Raw genomic sequence first — 20645 nt, forward strand, 5'->3', positions numbered from 1 at the left:
GCCTGAAGATTGGACTCAGGAGTGAAGGAAGGAGGTCATGTGATGTGATGAGTCCAGATTTACCCTCAGTCAGGAAGATAAGTTTTCATCGATTTGCTAAAAACTTAGATGATCTTAACAAAAGCGCTCATATCCTAATGTTTTTCAATATCAACTTGCATAAAGGTATACTTTACAGCAATTTTTTATTTTAAAGTGTTGATTTTATTTTTGAACCATTTTTTATTTTGAAGTGTTGATTTTGTTTTTGAACCATTTTTTGTTTTGATTTTATTTTTGAACCACTTTTTATTTTGAAGTGTTAATTTTGTTTTTGAACCATTTTTTATTTGGAGTGTTGATATTATTTTTCACCAATTTTATTTGTTGATTATCTGAAACACCATAGATATGAACTGGCAAGTATGGGAATTGAACCCATGTCCTCAGCGTTACCAGCACCGTGCTGCAAACTCCTGAGCTAACCTACCTTACAAACTGCTGAGTTTCCATGGATATAAGAAGAACTTCCATGATTTTACCACAATTAAGATTTGATAAAAGTGCTGACATTCCTATGTTTTTCAAAAGCAATGTATGAAAGGTTTTAACTTAAATCCTCTCACTACTTTGAAGTTGATTGTCTGAACCAATTCATATTTCAACTGGCTAGTATGGGAATTGAACCCATGACCTTGGTGTTATTAGCACCACGCTCTAACTAGTTGAGCTAACCAGCCACACAGAATGTAAAGTTTCCATGGATTTAAGAAAATCTTACATGATCTTACAATGAAGTTTTCAGGAAAGGCTTCATATTCTAATGTTTGTCAAAGTCAACATGCCAGAGGTATATTTTCCAGTGTTGATTATATTTTTGAAGTGTTTCTTTTTCCACTCTTTCATTTTGAAGTTTTGATTGATTGGGCAGGATGGGGATAGAACTCACAACCTTGGTATGGTCTTCCCATCGATCTAAGAAAATCATACATGATTTTGACAAACGTGCTCATATTCTAATTGCAGCATATTTATAAAAATAATATACTGCAATATATATGAAATCAACATAAATGGATTGTTGCCAATAAGGTCAATGGACTACTCTGTACTCTGAATCCAGGCATCTGAGTGCAATCCTCAGTAGGAACTTCATGCTTTGAATCTGACATCTTAAACTTTAAAACCTCACACTGAAGCAATGTACAGAAATTTGGTTTCTGTAATGTAGTGGTTATCACGTTTGCTTAACACGCAAAAGGTCTCTGGTTTGAAACCAGACAGAAACAGATTTTGTACGTTATGTTTCTCACAGGGTGAAGTGAGACAACAAGAGTCTTCAGGTTTGGTGATGGTTCATACGCCAATCGACTTGAATGTAGGCATCTTTGAAATTGAGGTTCCTTTATTTAAGTTCCCACTTGGTGGTTCTATGGTGTAATGGTTAGCACTCTGGACTTTGAATCCAGCGATCTGAGTTCAAGTCTCAGTAGAACCTTTTGTCTCTGCTCCTGACATCTTCAATACAGTTTTTGATCCCAGGCTTAGTTTATGGACCATAATGTGAAATTAGGCACAAGTACAAGTCTGACAGATTGTTCACCAAGTTACTGTGCTCTCTGAGAGGATCTGTGGTATAAGTATTTAACATTGTTCCATGCCCATGGTTGACATTAGTCTCTGATAACTTTTGGATCCTCTACCGGGAAATTGAATAAGTTTCTGGAGTGATGAGTTTTCATCGATTTGCTAAAAACTTAGATGATTGTAACAAAAGCGCTCATATCCTAATGTTTTTCAATATCAACTTGCATAAAGGTATACTTTACAGCAATTTTTTATTTTAAAGTGTTGATTTTATTTTTGAACCATTTTTTATTTTGAAGTGTTGATTTTATTTTTGAACCATTTTTTGTTTTGATTTTTGAACCACTTTTTATTTTGAAATGTTGATTTTGTTTTTGAACCATTTTTTGTTTTGATTTTATTTTTGAACCACTTTTTATTTTGAAGTGTTGATTTTGAACCATTTTTTATTTTGAAGTGTTGATTTTATTTTTGAACCATTTTTTATTTTGAAGTGTTGATTTTATTTTTGAACCATGTTTTGTTTTTATTTTTGAACCACTTTTTATTTTGAAGTGTTAATTTTGTTTTTGAACCATTTTTTATTTGGAGTGTTGATATTATTTTTCACCAATTTTATTTGTTGATTATCTGAAACACCATAGATATGAACTGGCCAGTATGGGGATTGAACCGATGACCTCAGCGTTACCAGCACCACGCTGCAAACTCCTGAGCTAACCTACCTTACAAACTGCTGAGTTTCTATGGATTTAAGAAGAACTTTCATGATTTTACCACAATTACGATTTGATAAAAGTGCTGACATTCCTTTGTTTTTCAAAAGCAATGTATGAAAGGTTTTAACTTAAATCCTCTCACTACTTTGAAGTTGATTGTCTGAACCAATTCATATTTCAATTGGCTAGTATGGGGATTGAACCCATGACCTTGGCGTTATTAGCACCATGCTCTAACTAGTTGAGCTAACCAGCCACACAGAATGTAAAGTTTCCATGGATTTAAGAAAATCTTACATGATCTTACAATGAAGTTTTCAGGAAAGGCTTCATATTCTAATGTTTTTCAAAGTCAACATGCCAGAGGTATATTTTCCAGTGTTGATTATATTTTTGAAGTGTTTCTTTTCCCACTCTTTCATTTTGAAGTTTTGATTGATTGGGCAGGATGGGGATAGAACTCACAACCTTGGTATGGTCTTCCCATCGATCTAAGAAAATCATACATGATTTTGACAAACGTGCTCATATTCTAATTGCAGCATATTTATAAAAATAATATACTGCAATATATATGAAATCAACGTAAATGGATTGTTGCCAATAAGGTCAATGGGCTACTCTGTACTCTGAATCCAGGCATCTGAGTGCAATCCTCAGTAGGAACTTCATGCTTTGAATCTGACATGTTCACATTTGGAACCTCAACCTGAAACAAAGAGGAGAAGTTGAGTTTCTGTAGTGTAGTGGTTATCACATTCGTTTAACACACAAAAGGTCTCTGGTTTGAAACCAGACAGAAACAGATTTTGCAGATTATGTTTCTCACAGGGTGAATTGAGACAAGAGTCTTCCTCTTTCGTGATGGTTCATAAGCCAGTCGACTTCAATGTAGACATCTTTGAAATCGAGGCTCCTTTAAAGTGTGTCCACACCAAATGCATTTTCAGAATCAGGTGAGTCTGGTTTACATTCAAAGTGTTTTTGGATGAGCGTCTAGGGCCCGTTGCTGCGTGATTTGAACCTTTTGATGCATCAAGAGCGTTCAATGTGTCTGACAAATAGGCTGGCAACGGAAACCAATCATAGGCTGGAGTGATTTTGACCTTTCTGACGTCGTAATGCCCTCGACGTGCCTCCACATAGACCAGTGGTTTCCAAACTTTTTCTTCTGCACCCCCCCCACCACCCAGTGGTTTCCAAACATTTTCTGCGCCCCCCTATGGATTACAAATGGCTGTCTGGTTGAAACGACGCATGTGACGGGAGGGGCATCGACTTTTTTTGGGGCAAAATGAATGTAAGTAGCTGAAAATAGACACTAACATCGGTAGCCTACAAGGTCCTTGTTAAGCTTAAGGTTGATATTAGCTAGTCATCTTTTAGCTAACATTACCTGCATCCAACAGCTTTACTCAACTCAGTCGGTTAGTTTGGAGGGAAAAACTGTGAAAAGTTCTTTGCGTTTTGCTGGTTTGCTGCCGTGATTCTAACACAAACCTACGTAGCTCCGCCCAGCAGCAGCAGGTCTCCTTCACAGGTGGAAACCCAGCGCGAGCGTCTTAGCGCTCATGTTGTGTTTAAAGGCGGCTCGGAAAAACAGGTTACAGCATGTTAACTATGGATTAAACAGTTTTAACTGCTGATAAAAGTGACAGAAGACACAAATATGGGAAGTGTGGAAGCCTCTACTGTATGAAATTGACATAGGAATAACAGAGAGTTGGCCATTCTAAGGTAAAAACCCAGCGCATACAGCATTCATGTTTTGTTTTGTTTTTTCATCCAGATGGCTTCCCGCACCCCCCCTGCAATGACACGGCGCCCCCCCTAGGGGGCGCGCCCCACAGTTTGGGAACCTCTGGCATAGACTGTGACCTACAAACCAGACCAGCCTGATGCTGGAAACGCTAGGTGTTTCCACAGTGCACGTGCATCAAACTTGAAGCGTCCAACGCGGTTTTGATGTGCGTAACGCGTTTGGTGTGAAGGCACCATAAGTGAAAAGTTAATGCAAAGCTGAATGGAAATAAATGGTGACACTGCAGAAACCTGTCAAAACGCCTCAGGAAATGAGTCCTAATCAAAGCCAAACGTGGCCCACCAACGTGTGTGACTTTTATTATGGTGATGACTTTGTTTTCTGGCTAACAGTATCTTAGATTGTGTTGCTAATTTAATGCCAAATTAGAAAAACAAAGAACTGAGTTACAAGAGTGTTAAATTTATTACTTTGTAGTCATACCTCATATTTTTCTTTTACTTTTTATGTTTTATTTGAATTAATCTGTACACAGTAAGGTATTGGTGCTCTATTTCTCTGCTTATCTATTTCACACTAAGGAACTTTAAATGGGTTTTTACATCATTTTACCATAACTAACACAATATAAACTGAAGTACTTTAAAATTTAATGTTTACCTTTAATGTTTTTGCTCTTTAGTAACATATCTGACACAAGGAAGAAATACATAGAAAACCAAACTGAGTAAAAATGTTTTATTCATGTGAAAATTGGCAGATAAAGTCATCCCCATTAAAATCTGTTTTCTCTTTGTTTTAATTAAAATTTTATTACCACGTTGTAAAATGAATCAGTTTTCTAATAAACAGAAATCCTTCTTTGTGATGTCTATAGTTTCTACACAACACTGACTTGGCTTCTCTTAACCAAAGTCAATTTGGTTAAAAGAAGCCAACATGCAGGTGTTGCTGCTGCAGATGTTCCTGCAAATTTATTTCCACACTCAACTAAACACAAGTAAGAAAATCTGTAGGAGATAAAAGCTGCAGGGAGCTGTTTAAATTAGCAGTCTGTCATGGCTCCTGCTTTATAAAGCCTTGGGAGTGTTTTTCTTTCTCCAACCTGGCAAAGAGCATCCCAATATTTCAGCAGTAAATAAAGGGCTCCAGCTGGCCTGGCCTGTATTCAGATGCAGGTCAGAATTGTCTGAGAAAGCCGGCGCCCGTATTCTTCACCTGCACCACAAAGCCTCTGCAGCTCCAGCAGAACAAAAAGCCAACTCTTCTCATCTCCTTCAGAAAAGTGAGACAGTGGCACTAAAGTCAGTGCAGGAGTTCAGTTTCTTCTCACAAACTCGGCAAAAAGGTGCCGCTGATGCTTTCAGGCTGAATAGTGCTTGTTGTTGTTATCTTTGATTTTTCCACAGACCAGAGGCCTTTTCAGATTGGTTGGATTTGTGTATTGAGTTTAAAAAACAGATCTCAAAGAGGAAACAATCATCCTGTGTGTGCTGTTGCCATGGTGCCTGTGGTTCACTTGAAATGTGCCTTAGTTTGTATATTTGTCTCCATAATTATCTTTGTGACACATGGCAACAATGGGTTTGTCACACTGTAAATGCTCCACAGAGCTACTGGACAGACGACGTGGGTGGCTGGGCTGCAGGTGCAGCAGAGGGGAATACTCACTCCGACCAGACGGGTTCCTGCTTGCAGGGCGTAAACCTGCTGGGGATTTCTACAAACTGGAGAGCTTCTTTATTTTCGTATGTTCCAAAGAGCAGCATTACATTTACAGCAGGATGTACTGATAATCAAATGTTCTTCTACGCTCAAAGGAGTGAGGTGGGATCCCAACAGGGTGTTTCTTGGATGCTTGTTTTTGTAAGGGACTTTTAGACAACCACAAAATTGAGAGGATTTTATTGGGATTTTATGATAGACCACCGCAAAGCAGTCTGCGACTGTGATATGGAAATGAATGGTAAAATGGTAAATGGCTTGTACTTGTATAGAGCTTTGTCAAGTCCAGAGGATACTGAAGTGCTTTCCACTACATTCACCCATTCACACACTGATGGTGGCAACCTACTTCATGGGAACAGTCACCAGGCTGTCATCGTAGGATCATTTTTAACCAAAAAAGACTCTGAACAGTGTGCTTTACTAAAACTCCTAAATACAACACAAAGCGGTAAACTGCTTATAAACATCCAGTAAGTAGTAAATAGGGCTCACCTGTAGGTACTTCAGTCGTTGGTCAGGTGTTGGTGTTCAGCTGAAGAACGCTTGTGAACAAACAGCATCATGAAGACCAAAAAACACAGCAAAGCAGTTCAGGGATAAAGTTGCTGAAAAGCTGAAAATGGAGGTTGATCTATTAACAGCATCTCACCTGTTCTATCCTGAGGCGCACAGGATATGGAATAAGTTCAGTCCTAGCAAGGTATTGATTACTCTCTAGACCAGTGTAACCCGGGGTAGGAAAAAAACTGCCCTTAGTCCCGCCTTGCTGCCCCATTGGTTAGAGTGACAGTCAGTCACACAGTGCATTCAACCAATTGACACACCTGAGGTAGTTATTTAGGCTTGCTCCAGCTTTCCCCAGTCAGGTGTGAGGGGGAGAGCTGGAGACAAAGGAGCTGCAGGTTGGTGTTTTCAGTCAGTTCATCCCTTTGCTTGTTATGCACTTTTTAACCTTTTAATATAAAAATCATGTAGATCTGAGAATCCAGTGAGTTTGGAGACATGAAGCTGTCATGCACTGAACTATAAATGGAATTGGTGAGTAGTGAACACAATGTTGTTTTGTTTGTTTTAGCATGTTGGTGGTAGCCAATGCTAATTGTGATCATTAACTGTTGTATGATCTAACTTCTTAAGTTCTACATGTTTAAGATAATGAGATGAATGTTTATCTTTATTTGGTCTGAAAGATTAGATTTATTGCATTTATTTCTGTATGTAACTGAAAAAAAGTCTAGTTAACTAGCAGGCTGGAAATTTACTGGTCCTGTTTATTTTAATACAGGCCAGGTGACCCCTTTTTAGGGTTAAAGGATTGGCGAGCTTCTGAAAACTGGCTGGGGCCAGGAGAACCTAAGAATCACTCCATACTGGTCTGGTAGGAGGTTGACGGTATCATTTCCCCCTCCATCTCACCATTCAGGCACACAATCCATTACTCATCTCTTCATCCGAAACAACTTGCGCTGGGACATTGTCATTTTAAATATCTGGATAATCCAACCATGGACTTTTGAATGTGTGTCGGTCAGACATTGTGCTGACCAGCGGGGAAGTTTAAGACCAGTTGTGCACAAATGTATGAAGGATCTGGCGCAGTACTGTGTATATTTATTTTGGGTTTTATGTATGTTTGTCTTGTATTGTTCACTTTAATTTTCTCTTCAAAATACATGGTATTGAAAGCAGTTCTTTTGCATTGTTTTATTGATTACTGACAACGGCTCCAGTAGACGAATTTAGTCTTCTGATTTATTCCATCTAGTCCTTCTGTACTTCAATAGTGCTACACCAGCAGTCTCAAACTGAGGCCAGAGTCCTGCAACTTTTACATGCGTCCCTTGTCCTACACTCTTAAATTAAATGACTGCAGTGCTTCACTGCAAAAGATTGACTAAGGGAGGCACAATACAAACCCAAGCAGCACTTTTCCAAAAATAAATTCTTACTCATTTAAATGAAGGTTAAGTTAGTAATTCTCATTATTTCATAATTATTTGCTCTTTTAATTGCCATTTAATCTAAAATCCTAATAAAGTCCATAAACGTTTGTGTTTGTACAGATTGGGACTCCCCGCTGCTCTGTGGAGAGAGAGAGAAATCCTCAACTCATCTCAGCAATAAAACTGATTTTTCTTCACAAATGTCAAAACCATCTGTAGAAAAACAAATATTTTTAAACGCATAAATAGACAACTTTAAAATAAATTCATTCTCCTGCTTATCAGTCAAACTTGGATTGGCTTCATGTTTGAACACATCAGTGTGTAACATCACTTCAGCGCCGTTTAAAGCTAATCTATCCTGCTTCTATGGAAATGATGCATGACATAACTCACTTTGATGGCATCCTGGCTCAATGAGACTGACTAATGGTTCTTACCTTGAGTGCGGAATCAAAGGAAACAAACTGGGAGCACAACCAAACTAAAACTGGCCTTTAGCCATCTGCGACGGCGCCAGGTTTTGTCTCACACGTCGCCTTGCTCTGACTCCCACTCCATTCCGCTGCTGATTTGTCATCATTGTCGTACAATTCATCTGCAGTTGCTGACTAAGAACGCGGATGCCTGGTGTCGTTAAACCGGTGTCACCCGCTCTGCTTTCAAACTGCACAGGTCTCCTCTTTGTCAGAGTTGCTGCTTTGCAGCTGCAAACGGCCACAAAGGCAGTGAGCGATGTGCAGCAGATGCGAACTGGGACTCCATTCCCAATGTCAACTCATGTTCATCTAAAGAATATGCAATTATCCACTCTGCTATCTGCGGCCCATTATCGTAATAGTATTTGTGGTTCTTCCCTCTCTAATAACTTGGCACAGGTGCAGAAATGATAATCGTGCTGCGGGTTTAGACAGATATGATTGCGAACAAAAACAGGAGCAGCTTCAGAGTGAACAAGAAGGATGGCGCTGCTACAGGAAGCAGTCAGAGCAAACCGCCATTACCAAAATAAAATCCACCCTCAGGATCAATACAGGGGTGGTTTTAAGAGTTAGGAAGTCAAATTTCTCACCATTGACACCTTTATAGTTCAGACTTTGGCACAAATCATCCGTTTTAAATCCATGTCTGTTTGAAGAAGCTGGGTTTTGGCTGAAACTGGTTCAGTTTATTGGATATTTTGAGTTGACTGGTTTGATTTCAAAGATTGAGGTACTAAAAACACAAGTGTAGCATTAATACAAGAAGCTCTTGGTCTTTTACCAAAGACAACAGAGAAATCCTCCAACCGCTGAAATCGGATGCTGCTCCATTTTTGTTTACATTTCATGAAGAAAAAAGTTGAACTCGGTGACTTCAGGAGTTTTTGTGTCGTTTCCATCAGTGGTTCTTAGTGCAGCGCCACCACAGGCGAGGAGGGAAACGGGTTATCCAAACGGTTTGGTTCACAGCTGGAAATGGGACAAATGTTGCAATTTTGAATCCCAGTCAAACCACCTCAAACATTTTGGGAAGAGTTTCACTAAAAAAAAAAAAAAAAAAAAAAGAATAAAATGTTGTATATCCACATTCACACAGTCTATTTTTATAGTATAATTATTGTATAAACTGTGCAGCTTTTTGGTTTAATCTGTCAGAAATTCTGCCTTTTTCATCTCATAATCATTATGATGCCTCCATCTCAAACTGAACTCAGATAATACATTAGGTTTCATGTGTGCTTACATCTTATATTGGGCAAAAAGTTAAATAAATTATTTTGTTTTACTAATTTGCTCATTTAGAGATGTTTAAGTTTGAATCTGAGATGATTATTGGATCCAGTTACATCCAGGAAAAGAACTCTGACCACAGTCATCAACGGCGCTGCGCTGCACTTCAACCTTCAACCAGAGGGGGCAGCAGAGCTCCGCTTTAGAGCCACATGTTCGTGGGCCATGTGGAGGTTCTGAGGTTCCATTTTGTTAGTTTTGAAACAAGGAGGTATTCGTACACACACACACACACACGCAGGCTTGCAGACAGACGTAATGAACAGCCGATTCTCCAGTCTCACTTCACCGCTGAGACACAATGAGCTGCAGCCACACGGTCACACAGGTGGAGATCTGAAAACCTGCAGAATCTGACTGCACACACATGCACAGGCTGATTATCACAGAAGATTTGATTTTCTCAGTAAACATGTTGCTTTTACCATCTTTTGGGCTTGTGTGATCTATTTATGCAGAAACATGAAGCGTTGTAAACGGCCTCAGAGCTCCACTCTGTGATGTGCCGCATCGGGGGAAACATGGACAAACGTTTGCATGTAATTAACTTTGAAAGTACATGAAGCATCAAAAAATGTTGTAAAGCCAAGCTGCAAGCGCTTTTATTTTGACAATGCAGGTATGAAAAACTGACACTGCTCAAGTTAAAAAAATAGAGAAAAAAAACAAAAAAACAAATGGGTCCAATAAAATGTTTTACAATTATAAAAACTATTATCCATTTTGTTTTATTAAAAATGTTCATTTTTGCTTGCATAAATTTACTTCACCAATTACTATTTAAAAAATTTAAAAAACATGTGGGCTGCATGCAAAGTATTATATTAAGTAGTTTTTTGCACATCCACCTTCATGTGTGTTACACAGATTGATGCATCCACAACTGTTTGTGATTATACTGAGTTAAATTTAAGCCTTTATTAGGTGAAATATTCCCATTTTTTCCATAATATTTATCTCTTAACTTGCCAGCATGGATGTTAAACCAGATCATGAGAAAAACAATAACAGAAAAGAAAAGATTACATTATTTCAGTGATTGAAAATAGAAGAAAATCACATAATTCAGTTTAAGCCACTAAGTGAGACACAAGCACAGATCAGTTACACACACTCGGGTGTTTTTAAGCATTTATTTATGTTTATTATGGTGATTTTCCACTTACAATTAATGAAAACACCAATTGCATCACATCAATACAAAGATGTGGGCTTTATGAGAAGTTCATTAAATGCCACCTTAAAGTTTATTTTCAAAAGACTTTTAATGTGACAAACAAGCCTCATAGAGCAGATACTCTGTTTAATCCTGACTGCGTGTAAAAAGTAAAGACTGATTAAAATCTTAAAAGCAGAGCTATAACTCAGAATTAAAGTGTTTTCAGACCAAATCTCTGCCAGCTTGAAGCCAATTACAGCACTGCTCAATTTATTGTTGCAGATTTACGACCTCCCAGTCTGGTTCAAGGCCGGGACATGATAAAACACACTAAATAAACCGATTTCACCGTCAAACATAATAAAAAAATATATAAATCACGTTTCTAATTATGGTTTATTCGCAATCAAGAGTATTATTTATGGAATTGAATTGCACCAGACTTCACAAAGGTCATAAGGAACAACAAATCTCTACTTCTGAGAAAGTTTAATACATCAAAGTTACTCAGATCTGAGTCGGACTTTCCATAATTAGGTTGGATTTGATGTATTTCTGTTGCCAGTTTCCGTCACACTTCCTGTCCGTAAGGAAGAAGCCTCTGACTTCCCTCCTCAGGTCTCATGACCCGACTGTCCTCCCGTCTCTCTGTCTGATGTAAACACAGCTGATACACAATCGGAGACTTTTTACAGTCTTGGGAAATCAAAGCAGTAACATTCCTGTAAATGTTTCCCACCATCCCACGGCAGCCCTAATCCGGCTCCGCCCCCCGCTCTAATGCAAACAGAGACTTTTTACCCGCAGCTTTAATCAGGACAGGCTGTAGGTGGCAACTCCTGCTCCTGGCCGCCGAGCCGCTCAGATAGCAATACATTTGATGGGATTTAGACGCTGATCTAATAGTTGTGGACAGTGAAGGGATTAGAATTTTCTGGCCTTTCTTTCTTTCTTGTTTTTTTCCCCCACTGCTCGCCAACCAATCAGAGATGGCGTACAGTACTGGCCTATTTCATTACAGGGATTTATGGGTGGGCAGTCGAGCTGACCCCTCCACCTCTCTCCTTCTGTTTCATGTGAATTTGTTCCGACTCTGGATGTTTCTGTGCCAAATGTGACTCATGGCTTCACAATAAAACACAAACTGGGAGGAAGAGAAGAGTGGTGCTGATAACAATAATAGGGAAGAAAGAAAAAAAATCTACAAGATTAGAAGTAGTTTTTCAAGCTGAGTGCAGAATAAGCTTCACCCCTTTGTCCATCTTATCCTCCTGAAATTACCATGAAGATTTAAAAGTTGCTGCACCCCAGAAAAGGCTCTCTGCTGCTGTCCTTTAGCATCCATTGTGTGCTGGATCTTCTGACCTTCTTTGATTAAACTCTGAGAGATTTAGCTTCTTTTGCGGCACCAGCTTGCTGTGAGCGCCGACCTTCATCTGATGTGTCAGTGAAATACGGACGTTAAAGCAGAAGGCCATCTTGCTGCTAATTTCTGAGCTTTATTGTGCTTCTCTTTGGGTTTGAACTTTTCAAAATCCCCCCTCCGCTTACACAGAACACACAGTGAGACAGGTCCAGATAAATCCCCGACTCCCAAACATTCAGAGAGAAGTTTCTCCTCTGCTGCCAAGCCGGATTTACTTGGAGAAAGGAAGAAATGAGCAGCCGACGGGGAGCGGAGCCTCAGCGGGCGTCTGAGCGCGCTCAGGGAGGAGCAGCTTCTGTCTGGCCGCTGTGTGGAGGCCAAGAGAGGCTAGCTGCTAGCTTCTTCAGGGCTGCTGCAGCCGGGGAAAGAAGGCCACAAAAGGCCAGGTCCCAGCAGGACGGGGCAAACGGGGAGCAGAGTCTCCACAGGGAAGAGCCACTGGAGAGGAAGGAGGCTGCAGCAGCAACCTGAGGTCATACACCGGTCATCTGATGGAAACAAAAAAACATCTCACTGTCCATTTATGGATGTTTAAAGAATATGCACATTCAATCAGCTGGTATAAATATATTATAAGGCTCCTTACCTCTCTGTAATAGAAACATTTCTTAGGTAAAGCTTACTGCGCTGGAACCCTTTGTGCCTTCAGACGTTTTTTTTAAAGCAGCAGCATTATGTATTTTATGTATTTTCTGTATTTTCTAGGCACATAATGTCATTTTATAGTACAATCTACTAACTGTTACCTTCAGTTACCTTCAGTTAGTTCAGAAAATGCTACATATATCAATATATATATTGATATATGTAGCATATATCAATCAAAAATACCAAATAAATTGGACTCAGTAACTTAATGCCTTGAAATTGGGCGTCTGTCTCTTTAAAAATATTCTGCTCTTTCTGAAGCTCCGCCTCCAGGAAGTCATCCCAACATGGCTCCTCTGTTAACACGTTAAAAACGTTTTTACCAGAGTTTCACTGAGAAGTAGCTGCTGTAATGATGCGAATTGTTGCTGACTAGTCTGAAGGAGTGGAGAGGGGCGTCTGTGAGACGAAAACAGAACATTTCACATGATCCTCGTTATCAAAGAGTTCAGTAAGTTCAAATAATATTTCAAATCAGATTAAAAAGTTTCCATCTCAAGAAACGCACCTAACTACAACATCCACATATCACTCTGCTATCACATAGTTTCTACTAATTATTCAGCTGCACCTGGTTTGGACTTTGACTAGGCTGCTCTGACACACCCCTCCTGTCTTGCAGCCTGTTTCAGATTTCATTTCTTCTCTTTAGCTCCATCCAGCTTCCTGCCAACGTTCATCTACTTTCCTGTTCATGCCTGATGCTGCCACTTCCTTTTACAGAGTAAAACGTGGTGCAGAAACGTAACCAGGCCAGACAATCTCATGCTGGACTCATTTTTTCACATGACAAGTTTATTTGTATGGAGCATTTCAGCAGCAAGGCAGTTCAAAGTTCTTTACATCATAAAAACGTAACACAAGAACCACTAATGAAACTAGCAAATCAAATTATGTTTCGTCTAATGACATCATAACCTCACATCATATTTGTTCATTGATGTTCCAGTTATAATGATTCAGAAGCAGATCTAAGCAGTGGGACTTTAGTCCTGGTTTAAAGGAACTCAGCGTTTCGGCTGTTTTGCAGTTTGTTCCAGATTTGTGGAGTGTAGAAGCTGAACTCTGATTCTCCATGTTTTCTGTTTTCTGTTTATTTTCTGGCTTCCTTTCAGAAACGGTTTTCCTCTTGCTGCCAGACGGATGCAGCTCTCAGTCAGTGAACAGCACATTGGCTTATGGTATGAAATCCCAACACAGTGCATTTAAGTGAAGTGAGAATATATCAAAATGTCCAAATGGAAGCAAAACTTTCACAAATTACTTTATATCAAGAGAAAACATCATTATCTGGAAACGTCCTGACCACAACGCTGGTCTCACTGTTAATGAGATTAATTCATGGGGATTCGTTTCCCGCCTGCAGGTTGGACAATGCAGGTTGGCCTCCTTGTAAACTGAGAACACATGTTGTTAGGTGCTGCTGAGAGCTGCCAGGCGAGGCTTGAACCGATTCAGAACACAATCTGGACTTCCCTGGGAGGAATATAATATCCCTGGATTCAGAGTGTTGGTATGTATGAAATGTGCGCTCTCCGGAGGGGCGCAGGGAAGATCTCTTTATCTTTTATTAAGACGTTACAGTAGGAAGAAATCGCAGAGAAAAGGTCTGCTAAAGGTCAAGTGCCTGGTAGGAGCAGAAGAAAAGACACAGTTTCATCCATGATTGATGATTATCTCAGTGTGTGGAACAGAAGTACAGAGGTCACACGAATCTTCCTCACCGTAAAACCACACTCACTAAAAGGTGGAAAACTGAGAAATTAGCTCAGCAAAAGCTGATTTTTACTGATTTTAGCTCATAAAACCAGACAGCAGAGGGTTTTTATATTTAACACGAAGATCAAGAAACTTTGTTTCCCACAAGCGGAAAGAAAAAATGCAAACAAAAGAAACAAATACATTAACATGTTTATTATCAATGAATATAAAACAAACAATACAAACCAAAGAAAATCCCTTATATCTTTGGTAAAAAAGCAATAATTTATTTCTTTTTCTGGAGTTAGATACAGTATGACATCCGTTATTTGTTCCTATTTAAAATGGTACAGTTCTGCATTTAAAATAAGGCTGAGAAGATTATTACTCAGCATTTTGAAATAAGTTTCAGATTTCTGTAAATCATTCTCATTTTAAATTTAGTTTTTCTCAAAAAAGTTTATCCTGCAGTGTCACGCAGTTCTGAACCTTAAACCCTCATTTACCATTTAATTTCTGTATGTTGACAGGAGGACATCAACTTTTTTTTCCATCTTATTTTAACAATCGTTGGAATAAATTAAAAGAGAAAAATAATATTTCAGTTCTAATCTATATTTAAGCTGAATCTTTAACAGCTCAGGTTCAAACTCAGATCAATCTGAAATAATTCAGTTTGCATGAGAGATAAAATGATTATTTTGTAAAAAAAGAAAAAATAAATTCATACATTAATTACTGAAACAGTAACGGGTTGCAACATACAAAGTCTAATTTCCCACTGCGCTCTGGTCACGATGAAAGCAGCGGCGAGTTACAACATTTTCATAAAGTTATTCAACATCACAAATATAAAACCACAGATATCTGAATAATAAACCATATAAAATACAATTCAAAAGGCTAAATCTTCATCGGAGCAACTTATGAGCTGACTTTAGCATCCAAATAATCTTAAAGCTCCACTTTCCATCTGGTTCTGGTCGATGCTGTGATGAAATATTGAATAAAACCTGATGCTCAGGTAAACAGTGGACTCCCTGCTGAGGGCTGTTTGTTGGAGGAAAGAAGAAATGATTACAGTAACCTTCAGGGTGTGCAATCTCTGCAGAGGAGCGAGCGGGACCAGCGGCGCCGTTCTGATCTCCACCTGGCGGCGCAGGCCTTCCTCTGGCCCGTCTGATTATCCCAACAGGGTCATCAGAAGAGGCTCCATGTGTGCTCTTCACCTGTCTGCAGACGACTTGCCGGGAATGTTAACAAGCCTGGCTGGCTGAGCTTACATATTCATGAGCGATGTTCCTGTCGGCTGACCTGAAACATCGGCTGATCGCTGATAAACTTGGGAGGACGGGATTTTATTAAAGAGACGACGACGTGTCCATTTACGAAGCCAAACACGGTATTATGTTACACGGAAAGGTCAAGGAGCTCGGCCTCTGGTCAAGAGCTGGTTCACTTCTGACCCGTTCAGTCAGGATTTACAGGAGCTCTTCTGTTCCCGTGTCTCCATTTGTGGATGTAGAGACGTTTTGTGAGATTAGCTGTAGGTGTGATATAAGTAGGTCAATGCATCATGTTGTCATGTGTCCTGGCTTATTTCATGAACATGAACTTGTTTTCTTTGCATTATTTGAGGTCTGAAAGCTCTGCATCTTCTTCATTATTTTGACCATTTCTCATTTACTGCAAATAAATACAAAATTTTTGCTTGGAATATCTGGGACATGTTGTCAGTAGATCACAGAATAAAAGAACAAAGTTAATTTTACTCAAACATGAACCTATAATGAGTAAAACCAGAGAAACTGATCACAGTGATCTCTTCATTTTTTCCAGAGCTGTTTGCTCACCAGCAGAATATTTCACATCTAACAAGGGAAAATGTTTAATTATGAGTGAAATAGTCTGTTAATGGACCTAGTTATTTTTTGATCAATATCGATAATTTATTGTCTTAACACAAGGTCCTCCATCTTGCTAAAAGATAGCATCTTTTAGCTTGTAAATTAGTTTTGACTTATTTCAGGTGTACTAAGATACTTGCAGTAGAAAATAGATAAAAACATTAGTCAGGATTTTGTTTTTGCAGTGAGAGAAAAGGAAAAACAATAAAATCTTAAGCTTGGTGTGGAAAATGCTGGAGTGGAGGAGGAAAGAAGTCGATCTTTTCAGTTTCCAGATTCTTCCTTTGGTTCTGCATCACCTCCTGGTTTATGTTCAAATAAAACCTGAGACGCTTCAGTCTTTGATTTCTTGATCCCAACATTATCTCTTCTGTTTTCTTCTATTGTTTTTAAATAAGTGCTGCTAAGCAGTACAATGCTTTAATCATTTCCACCATCTTCCATTATTTTTGATGGATCAGGTGTTGGGTTTCCTTCCACTGTTCTGAAAAAAACAGTTTTCTGCTTTGGGGACCAAAACATTCGACTCTGATTTAGCTGTTAGTTTTCTACAGACATGATTTGCCAGGTTTCATTTTTCTTGCTCTTCCATCCAGAGTAAAAGGTTAATTCAATGTTTTCATTTGTACTAAAATGAAAAATCGTGACTGCATCCATTTTGTTGGAGCATTGGCCCACCCATCGGACAAAATGACTAAAATATGCTGCAAAGGTTTTGGGTTTTTCCCCAGCTGTAGTTTTTAGACCTTTTGTGTACAAAATACTTTTATTTTTTTGAAGATGTGGACCCGGAGGTTAGTCATCTATTGCACCAATCTTTAGCCTGATAGCATTCCTGTCTGTCACAGCAGCACCAGATGATTTACTCAGAGTAATTAGAGTTCCTTCCTAAACACAATAATCATCTATCAGCCCTGATGACCCTAACAGTCCTCCAGACTCACACATGGACAAAAAACAAAAGCTTCCCCAAACAGGCCATTAGCAGGCGTGTGGGGGGGATTCTCAGCGTTGACCTGGTGAGACCGGGGGAATCAGCGGAGCTTCTTAGAGGCCGACGCGGCTCTGCCTGAGAGCTAATGGGGCGGCCATTGTGCCACTTCCTGGTGAGGATTTAATTCCCAGGAGCCTCGGAGTGGGTGCTGTTATCTGGCTTCGCTGGAGGAGGAAGTGACTTCACCTCTGAAGTGGCTTTGATAACATACTCGCTGTGAAACGCCTGCCAGCCGGGGGAACACACCAACCCTGGGTAATCTCTGTTCAGACACTAAAATAGAAAGTGTTGTCATTTCTGTTCTGAGCCACAAAGGAGGGCTTCTCTGATCCGATGCTTGGAAAGACAATGAAGACTTGAATTTCTGAATCATGCAATCTCCGAATTGTATGATGTTCCATTTTTGGCTTGATTGTTGCTCCTTACATGACAGCCGCTTACGCAGCAGGGAGAGTAAACTTAAACTTATCTTTTCTGAAAAATACATTCAGCTACTGCTGTTTTGGCACAACGTCTGTCAGGATCTTAGGTTGTTTTGGTGTTTACAGTTTTTTATTGTAGTTTGATCATTCTTAGTCTTCTTTGATTAAGCCAATCTTGTTTCTGTTTTCTTTAATTTAGTCCTTCCTTTGTGATTCCAGTTTATTATTTATTGTATCTAGTTATTCTTTGTTTCTCTTTCTCTCCCCTTACACCTGCAATGTGTTTCTAATCAGCCATTTTGATCCCTGCTCAGTAATCAGCCTCCCCGTTGCATATTTATGTCATTCATTCTCAGTTCCTCCTTGCTGGTTTCTCTCATTTGATCCTGTTGCTTCTCTGTCGTCCCTGGTTCCTGTGATTTATGTTTTGTTCTGCTCTGGCTCCCTGTGCTCCTCGGGATTTTCATAAGTTTGCCGCTGTCATTTTTCCAGTAAACATTTTTCAGTATGGTCCATGCTTCCAGCTCCAGGATGCATATGAAAAAGTTGGACTTTTCTCCATCTTCACACTGAAGGATGATTCCCAAATCTGCATCAGTCCAAGCAAGTTAAAACATGCTTTAGAGATAAGGGTATATTTATTCCATTTGAAGGAGTGCATGTGGCAAAATATTTCATAAAAAATCATAATAATGAAGGAAATACATATTTGCTCACACTGGTGTCCATGTACACAAAGGCAACATGGACGCTGCTGCAGAGGCTGAGCTGTTTACGCTGCAGCCTTTAAAGATTCATGAAGAGAAAGTGAGCTTGGCGCCACGACTCAAAAGAAAAGGTCAAGATGTCGAAAAGCATTGGCTAATGGACGTATTCTCCAATTTATACTGGATAAACTGGAGAAGAATATCAGCTTATTAATTTTCGGCTGAAGCTTGAAATCAGTTGGCAATAAAAGCTCAGTGTAAACGTCCCGTCTGAACAAAGCAGGGTTGTGTTTATTTTACAAAACAACCTTGAATTTTAAATCAACAACAACTGCAAAAGGAAAATGTAGACTTTATAATGTGAATTCTGCATTTTTTTTACTCTAAGTGAAAACATAAAAACAATTTAAGCCTCTAAATTGCAATTGGGAAATTAATTCTGGTGCAAGAATGTTTTAATATTTTGGTGTTAAAATTTCTGGCTGGGGAAGAAACACAAGCTAATACTAAATAATCTATGACTGCCTGCTGGAATGAATCTTACTTAAAATCTTAATTTCTTTGAAGTATTGGGGGTTAAGGAAGCTGGCCTTGAACAATGTGCTCCGTTTCTTTGTTTCAGCAAAAGAAATCTTAAACAATCCATTATTTAGACAAAAAAGATGTGAGGAAGACATGGGTTTAAAAGCAGCAGGATACTCCATCCTCATCACAATAAAGCCTGCTGACATGCAGGAGTGGATAGATTTTCCTCAGATATCCCTCTGAAAAATGACAGGCAGAATAAAAAACGGGAGATTTCCAACCAGTGAAAAATTGATTCCCGTTGTTCGACTGCTTCAGGAAGTCTCTCTTCCTTTCAGTAAAAAGCTCTCAGCCTGAGTGGCAGGAGAGCCGTTATAATCTGCCTCCATGCTGCAGGAGTCATGCACCACCACTCTAACCTTTGCCTCCATCTCAGGAGTGACTGAGATCTCCATGACGACCAGAATCTGAATATCAAGAGCTTTATTGGAAGCGACACATTAATAAGCTGTTGCCTCCGGAGGGTCTTCAATCACACCTCAGTTTATTTTTATTTTTCATTTTCAGATCCTCAACTATTTGGTTCAGTGTCTCTAATAAGTACGAATGAAGGAAGATTTCCTTTGTTTCATATTCTAAAACCCAGGAACGGTTAGAAAAGTAGCTCCAGCTGACGCCTTTCTCCAGTCACTGTACACTATTCAAAACTTTAACATCTTTTTTAGACGTAACAAGGCAAATTTGCTCCTGTTGACCATTTCATGACATCTTTGGAGAGTAACAAGTGGGATAAAAAAAGAAATATGGAGAATACCATGAAAGCTGTAAAGCAGTTATGTTGTGGTTTTGTGTGACGTTAGCTGTGTCGTCGTTTCTAAAAGTCTCAGATTGACCTGTACTTGTGAACTTGCTGTCTTTAGAACAAAACCTGAAAAGTATGAAACCAAAAACTCATTTTAGAGGTTTTTATCTGAATTTTCTGCACATTTTCAGGCATTTTGGTTAATTAAAGACTTTGTTACCTTTGGTATAAATAGAACATTTCCTTTAGCCATTCTGCAAAATGTGAAAAACAAAAGAATATACCAAAATATGCCAAATATGTGATGAATAAAAGATTATTCTGAAAAATGTAGAGTAATTTATGAACAGGAATATTCAAAGATGCTTCCTTCTGCATCATCCAGCTTTGTAAAATGTTCCAGAAAAAAAATAAACTGTTTAAAATATGAAAGTGAAGTTTGTTCACATTTTCCATCCATCATGTTTTTCCTCGTTCTTGCAGGAATCTAATTAACCGTCTGTGTTGAGGCACGTTAGAAACCGGACAGGTCAGCAGTCCATCAGGACAAATACTGAGAGAACAGGAGGACCAGAGGGACAAAGTCCACAGAAAAAGATGACAGCTGCTATAAAATGATTCAAAATGACAAATTAGCAGCTAAGTTTGACAAGTGGATTACTCATCATCACTTAGGCTGATCAGAACGAGACCCCCCAGGTCTCTCAGGTTATCGTCAGACAATTACCATCAATCAGTTCAATCTTTGCCTAATGAGAGGTTTTTTTCAGTACATGCACTTTGGCACACCATCCCTCTACAGACATCATGGAGGAGATTTTACATTTAAAAACATGGGGATACACTTTGTCATAAAATCAAGAC

General features: G+C 39.1%; 1 long non-coding RNA gene and 5 other non-coding genes across 6 annotated transcripts; 3 read left to right on the forward strand and 3 right to left on the reverse strand.

Annotated features, from left to right (window-relative positions):
• Positions 1 to 645: 645 nt before the first annotated feature.
• Positions 646 to 719, reverse strand: trnai-aau (transfer RNA isoleucine (anticodon AAU)). The gene has a single exon. It is a non-coding gene; the product is annotated as a tRNA-Ile (tRNA).
• Positions 720 to 1195: 476 nt separating this feature from the next.
• Positions 1196 to 1268, forward strand: trnav-aac (transfer RNA valine (anticodon AAC)). The gene has a single exon. It is a non-coding gene; the product is annotated as a tRNA-Val (tRNA).
• A 137-nt stretch (positions 1269 to 1405) lies between these two features.
• Positions 1406 to 1477, forward strand: trnaq-uug (transfer RNA glutamine (anticodon UUG)). Its single transcript has one exon. It is a non-coding gene; the product is annotated as a tRNA-Gln (tRNA).
• Positions 1478 to 2467: 990 nt separating this feature from the next.
• Positions 2468 to 2541, reverse strand: trnai-aau (transfer RNA isoleucine (anticodon AAU)). Its single transcript has one exon. It is a non-coding gene; the product is annotated as a tRNA-Ile (tRNA).
• Positions 2542 to 3017: 476 nt separating this feature from the next.
• On the forward strand, positions 3018 to 3090 carry trnav-aac (transfer RNA valine (anticodon AAC)). The gene has a single exon. It is a non-coding gene; the product is annotated as a tRNA-Val (tRNA).
• Positions 3091 to 6931: 3841 nt separating this feature from the next.
• On the reverse strand, positions 6932 to 19748 carry LOC107836271 (uncharacterized). The gene is made up of 3 exons (XR_001662151.1): positions 19735 to 19748; positions 19441 to 19446; positions 6932 to 7536 (listed from the first exon to the last, which is right to left on the reverse strand). It is a non-coding gene; the product is annotated as an uncharacterized LOC107836271 (long non-coding RNA).
• Positions 19749 to 20645: the final 897 nt, after the last annotated feature.

The sequence above is a fragment of the Poecilia formosa genome, unplaced genomic scaffold (assembly GCF_000485575.1).
Source record: "Poecilia formosa unplaced genomic scaffold, Poecilia_formosa-5.1.2 Scaffold47, whole genome shotgun sequence".
Lineage (NCBI taxonomy): Eukaryota > Metazoa > Chordata > Actinopteri > Cyprinodontiformes > Poeciliidae > Poecilia > Poecilia formosa.